We start from the raw sequence: 7,151 nt of genomic DNA on the forward strand, positions 1-7,151 counted from the left end.
CCTCGCCGTGCCCTCCCGCCCTTCTCCGTGCTCTCCATCCCCTCACTGTGCCCTCCAGCCCCTCTCCGTGTCCCCAGTCCCACACACCTGTCCCTGTTCTCCACGCACCCTGCACCCTGCCGTGCACACCATTCCCGCACTGTCCCCTGGTCCTTCCCTGTGGACCCTCACCCCTTTGTGCCACCCTCACCGTGCCCGTCCCCATGTGTCCCTCTCCGTGCACCCCTCGCTGTGCTCAGACTCTCCCTGGGCAGGACAGACTGTCCCTGGTGGGGACAGTGACACCCCTGTCATCCCCCTGCCCCAACATCAGCACAGGGCTGGCAAGGCGACACCCCGCTTCCAAAGATGACACCCAGGGCCACAGTCACCATTTCACTTCCATATTTATTGCCTGAACCTCCTTCCCAGTGAATGGGGGAGACCTTTCTTGCTCCCCCTCCTGAATTTGGGTGGATGCTGGTGTTTGGAGACCCCCACCCGCACTTCCTGCCCCTCTCCCTTGGCACTGGGGAACCACCCAATCTCTGGAGGGCTCCACAGCCCATCACTGTTCCCAGGGCCCCTGGGCAGCCTCCAAGATCATCTTGCCCTATCAGTTATTTATACAAATACTGGAACTTCTAAGACAGACAGTCTCCAAATGTGGCAGTTTGAAGTTTCAGCCAAATGGGGGAATGTTGACAAAGACGGAAAAAATATGTGTAAAAATGATCTGGTTGGCATTTCTTCCCATTCATGAGCTATGAAAGCAGAGTCCTGGTTTTATGAGCTTGATCTTTACAAGGCTGTTTTGGATTTTGTAAGCCCTCAGCCAAGGGCTTGATCCAATCTCACTCAGCTCCCCGCCCCGGCATTTGCTGCTGGCTGGGTCCAAGCAGGGAATTGCTGTTCACAGGGCAGTTTGTCCTGGCCCCGGAATGGCACATGGCACAGACATGGCATGTGCAGGGAGGCTGTCGTCTGTCCAGTGTGGCTGCACCCCCAGCTCCAGAGGGCACATGGAGCTGGATTTGTGTCTGAAAGTAAAGATCTGAGGGGAGGTCCCTGGATAATGAGGGCTTTGGGCTTGGCTGTGTGGAGTTGCCAAAGGCCGGGCATGGGGCAGGATGCCCAGCTCTGCCCCTACCCTCCTGAGTGACCAGGGGCTGCTGGCTTCCCGTCCTTCCCTCCGCTTTCCGTCCTCACCTCTGCTTCCCATCCTTGCCTCCACTTCCCTTGCAGCCCCAGTTGCCCTGCAGAGCTGGGCTCTGTGCTGGCTCCCAGACACCAGAGGGGCTGCAAGACCCTCCCTAGGCATTTTACAGCCTGTTTTCCTGCAGACAGTCCCTCATGGCCTTTTTGGGCCCTGGAGGGAGCTCCCCCTGCATTCCGAGCCACGGACAGGCACACTGCCCACGGCAGGACAGACAGCCAGGCACTCCCGAGGGGCCAAGCAGGCATCCAGCCCCATCCTGGTGTCTTCTCTCTGGAACTCAAATCAGCACCACTCCCGGACAGGAGGGCTCAAAGCCCTGCCCCATTCCCAGGGAGCAGACAGGACTGGGGAGAGGAAGGGAGAGTCCCAGGCCTTTCATCACCGCAGGGGAAGTAACGTGGCTCCGTATCTTTGTCCCAGTTTTACAGCTGGAAAAGCTGAAGCAGAGATGCTGGGTCTCACCCAGCCCTGACCCCCATCCCTGCTGCTCCAGAGCCTTGATCCAAGCCCCCACAGGGATGGAGACCATCCAGCCCAGGGCTGCCACCAGGGGAAGCATCCTCTTCCCTTTCCCACCACAGCCACGGGCCAGGACTGCTGGCCCAGCTCTACCTGCACAGCCACTGGCAGTGGGGGAGGCAGAGCCAGCCCTGGCAAAACGCCACAGGAAGCCAATGGGTCAAGTGTTGCTTAGAAAACTCTGGGAAAATATGTTTATGCCATGGATCAGAGCAGCTCCTCTGGCTGTTGCTACAGAATAAACAATGGGTATTTAAAACTACTTCTTTACACATAGAGAATTGGGATGAATTAGGGGAGATCCCTACTTGGGGAGAGCTGGGATGCAGATGGGAACTGGCACCTCCTTGCTGGGCAGCACATGAAGTTCCTGGTGCCCACAGATGTGTTCGGAGAGAGGAAACAGATGCCTGAGCTGATCCCAGACACATCTGAGGGCACACAGGCTCTGCTTGGTCACAGAGAGTGAGGGGTGAGAGCTCAAGTAGCAGCTATGGATAAAACAAAAGCTTTTTATAGCTGGGAGCTCGCTCCCTCCCTGGCACGTGGCCACATACTCGCCGGTACAGGACATGAGATAAACCCATCACACGGTGGAGTCACAGTGCTGTCACTGCCTGTGGCCACACCAGCGTCCCCCTCTCCCCTCTGCTTCAGCTTCGAGCAGAGGGTCCAAAACCAGCCCCAGTGCAGCAGGTGATGGTACCAAAACTGCCCACGAGCCCTCAAGGGGTTTCACCTGTCCATCACAAGGGAGGACACCTGGGGATAGCACAGGACATGGATGAGGACCATGGGATGCTCTTCCCTCTGCCTAAGAAGGAGATGCCCAAGGAGAACCATTTTACCCCAAATTCCCTCCCCATGGAGGGAGCTCTGGACTCGCTGGGATGGGCACAGGGCCAGGCTGGGCTTTGGGAATGGGTCCTGCTCTGGCTGTGTGTCCACAGAAGCGATAGACTCCCCTGGACTTTCAGAATAGTTTCCATATCAGATCCACAAATCTTGCTTTGAAGTTGTTTGGGATTCTCTGTCACCACATTTCCTCATCAGCACATAAACAGGCTGTGATGAAGCTTTAACCCCTGGGTACTGCCTGTCCCAGGAAGCCTGCAGGAAGCTCCACATAAACTCTGGTCTCCATATAAACCCTCCTCCCCCGGCACAGGCGGGCACGGCTCTGGGAGCTGCAGCACTGTCAGCCAGGGCTTGGGCAGGAAGTGAAAAATCTCTGTGTCAGAATAATAAAAGGCACTAAAAACGTGCTGTTTCACGGACTCTAATACAAGCTGCTGTTTTTAGCGTGTGGGTTACCCAAGGCGTGCTCAATATCCCATGGCAAATATCCCACGGGCAGCGTGTATCCACATTCACGGGGTTCAGGCAGGGTCTGTGCTGTGCGTCGGGGGTGCTTTACCCCCTGTTGCACGTCCAGTAGCTCCCCTGAGCCGGCTGCTGTCCCAGCACAGCTTCCCCATCACCCAGGGGAAGATCCCTGTGCCACCCCGGCGCTGCCATCCCAGCCCGGGGTGAGCCCTGGATCCTGAGGAGCTCCAAGCTCCCACGTCTCAAACACTCACATCCTGTTTTCCAGGCGAAGCTCCTGGGAGCTCCTGCCTCGGTGGTGATGAAAGAGGCAGCGCGGGCACCCGGGAGGTCGGAGCCGGCCCAGCCGGGGCTGAGGTCACTCTGCTCCCTGTTTATCAGCCCGTTCCCACAGGGTTTTGCCCTACGGACACACAGCTCGGCAGAAGGAGCCGTGGTGTCCTTCAGAGGCTGGGCAGGGCTGGTGGGACCCCTGTCCTCGCCTGGGGCACCCTGGGGTGAACAGATGGGGGCTGGAGGGGTGGGAAACCCGCCACGGAGAATGCAGCTTATGGCCACCGGCATCGCTTCCGAGGAGAGGAGATGGAGGCACGGATCTGGCTCCGGGGCCCTCCCGCCGTGCCCCGACACGGCAGCAGTGAGAGAATGAGGGAAAGGGGCATCGAGATCCTGAAACCCAGCCAGTGACAAAGGCTGCGCTAAGGCAACCCCAGGTCCTGCTCCTGCCCCCCAGATCCCTGCGCAATTATGTTTTCAAATTAAAAAATAAATCATAGTAAAGCTGTTTTCTTTCCGGTGTTGTTGAGAAGAAAGCCTCCTACAGCAGCAGCAGCAGCAGGGCAGTGCCTGCAGGCAGTTATTCCCAATTTCTGACATTTTTATCACGCCTTGCACCATGGTTTCATTTCTGACAGGTCCCATCTCCCTCCAGCTGCAAGTACCCAGAGAAAGGAGAGTCCTCATGCTGCCATCACGACCTACAAACATTTTACAGATGTTTTCACAGCTCCTTTCCCATTGTTTCTGGTTTTCCTTCAGCTGTTGCTAAAGCAAACTGGGGTGGGGGAAGGAGGGAGAAGTTTGCAATAACACGGGTCCAGATTTCACAAAAAGTGTGGGAAGTGTCGAGAAAAAACGTCAACAACAGAAATGACCTCAGGGAGAGCCGAGCTTTCAGGCAGGGCTTTCGGAGGGAGAGAGGAGCACCCTGCCCGTGGGATTCCCAGCTCTGCCCCAAAGCGAGGTGGGAGGGAGAGGGTCCAGCCCTGCTTTGGGGAGAGAAGCTGCTTTGGGGAAGCTGGCAGGGATGAGGGAGCGAGTGCCAGCAGCCCCGCGTGGAGCCCCCTGCCAGCCCCCCCACCACGGACACCGGGCCGCCCGCTGCCTCCCCCTGCCCCTCCTCTGCCCCCTGCATGCCCGGGCACCCTCTGCCAAAGCTCCCGGCTGTGCCCCCACTGCCCAACAGCACCCATCCCTGGGCCCCTCCTGGGGCTGACACCAAGCTGTGTTTGCTTCCAGCCCAATGTTTGCAGGGAGGAAAACCAACAACAACGAGGAGGAGGAGAAAGAGGAAGAGGAGGAGGAAGTCAAACACTCCCCCTCCGGCTCTGGGTATGGGTGCCACGGTGAATCCCATGCCACAGAGGCTGTTGCTAGCAGGTGTCAAGAGCAGGACCCAAAGAGCACATCCCAGGGTTGCGTTTTGGGGTGCTGAGCACCCCCGGCAATGCCAGGGGCGTCCCAGTCAGGGTTTCCTGCCGAGGGCTGGGGCCAGCGGAGATGGCCTTCCCAAAGGCAGGATGGGCTTGTTTATGGGGCAACTTTTATCTGCACAAACAGCCCTTGGGCGGGCAGCGGGGATGTGGCTTTGTCCGGGTTTGTCCTTATCGCCCGCCGCGATCGGAGGGGAATGTAAACACAGACGGATGGGGTGGAAATGCCGCGGCACCGGGACATCCTCACTGGGATGGGGTCCATCATCATCCCGTCCTTCATGGGGCTGGAGTGGGGTCCCCAGGCCTCCATGGGAGGGGTGGGGTGCAGAGAGGGCTGGGGATGAGCCTTCCCACGCGGGAGCCACACGGACAGGAGGTGATGGATGGGGCAAGATGAAAGCTGCCAGCCCCACACTGCCCACCAGGCAGGAGTTTATCCTTCCCTCGGGTTACCTTTTTCCTGTCTCAGCAAACCCTCCTGTAATCACAGCCCAGTCGGGATTGGTGGGGCCGGTGATGGCAGGGCCAGGCAGGAGCTGCCCCTGCTGCCATCCCCCAGGGCTGCTCTCACATCAGGGACAGGGGCATTTCATGACTTATAAAACACGTTTTCTTCCCCAGGACCCTGCCAGGGGAGTGAGTCCTTCACCAAAAGCCACCCCGGCTCAGCTACCAGTGATTCAAAGCAGGTCAGAAGCAAAGACAGTGCTGGTGGAGAGACGGACACCTCGGAGAGGCACTTCTGCTCCCGATTTAGAAGGCAATAATGCGATAACCTCGTGTCACATGAAGATGACGAAGGGCTATCCAGCCCTGGGAGCTGCCCATGGAATGGGCAGATAAAATGCCCTGGAGAGGAACATGCTGTAATCGGAGGGTGCTGGTAGCAGGAGAACACCCAACGCCTCTTCCCTGCCTGCAGCAGCTCCCGGGCAGTTGGAGCTGGGCAGGAGAATCCTGTTCCCTGTGTGCTGCCGGGAGCACCGAACTCCAGCAGGCACCGCGATGGTGACACCGTGGTAGGGCCGGCCCTGCTCTGCCCCAGCCAGGATGTGCCCTTAAACCCTGACCTTCCCCCAGTCCTTGACCCCATAACGGTCCATTCTCCAGCAGAAGGAGGAGGAGGAAATGGCAGCGGCTGCCTCGCTGGGTTGGGGGTCACTGCTGATGTCATTTCATGCCGGAAATGTTGTTTTCCTGCCCCAGTGCCCAGTAATCGATTCAGCAGCTGGCACAGGGCGAGGGCTGCCTGCCAGGCACCACAGCCTGCCTGGGCTCCCGAGGGGTACCACAGCCTGCCTGGGCTCCCGAGGGGTACCACAGCCTGCCTGGAGTCCCACAGGACCCTGGGGGGCAGAAACACCCCTGTCCATACCCCAACCTGGCAGGAGACCACTGCCCTGGACACCGAAATGCTGCCCCATAGGAAATGCTCAGAGATGCCCTGGGGACCCCCAGCACCCCGGAGCGGGACCGTGGCTCCGCAGGGATGAGGCTGGCCCTGGCCACGGTTCGGAGCAGTGTGTGGCTGCCGAGCTCCATCTGTCGGAGCCGGGCTGTTGGTTTGGGCAGGACGGGGCTGGCTGTGTCCCACCACCGCCCGGAGCAGGAGAGCAGCCTCAGGCCCCGGCCCAGGGACAGGCACTGCCACAGCCTCGGTGACCCCGCCGTGCTGCAACACAGGCGGAGCGCTGCCGAAATGCTGCTGGCATCTGCTGGTGTCTGTGCCGTCATCCGTGCTGGAATCCAGCCTGGCTCCCGGCATCCCGGCCGTCAGCAGATGTCAGCACCGGACCGGTGTCCGGTGAGGGTCAGCAGAGCCCTGTGGCCACGGCTGGGGGGACCAGGGAAGGGATGAAGGGCTTCTTCTAGAGGGTACTCGTGAGCAGGGTGGTCCCAAGGATGCTCTGAGGGGTTTCATGCCCGGGTTTCATCCCTGGGTTCCCCAGCCTCCCCCGTGCCCAGCCCAGGGGTCCCGCCCAGCCGACCCTGCGCCCCTCCCACCACAATTCAGCCTCTCTTTAAAACTTTTCTTTTATAAGGTATTAAGACAAACCCTATTTTTCCACAGCTCCAGGCCCGGCAGCCCCACCGGAGCATCCCCGGGCACACGGCGTGGGGGATGCCGGACCCGTGTGTGGCCCCCCGGCTCCTCCCGCATTTGTTCCCGGCTCCTCGGGGGAGGCAAAGCCATTTGGGATGGGGGTCTGCCACCCAGCCGGGCGGACATCTGTCCCCGCAGCGTTCCCACGGGGACCACCCGGACCTCCCAGGGCGGCCACCCCGCGTGGGCAGGGGAGGGCACGAAGGGGCAGCGCTGCCAGCACCCCCGAGGGCTCTGTGGGGTCCCCGCGGGGCGAAGGGCCCGCGGGACGGGAAGCGCGACCCTGGCA

This window comes from Corvus brachyrhynchos, unplaced genomic scaffold (assembly GCF_000691975.1).
Source record: "Corvus brachyrhynchos isolate BGI_N302 unplaced genomic scaffold, ASM69197v1 scaffold150, whole genome shotgun sequence".
Lineage (NCBI taxonomy): Eukaryota > Metazoa > Chordata > Aves > Passeriformes > Corvidae > Corvus > Corvus brachyrhynchos.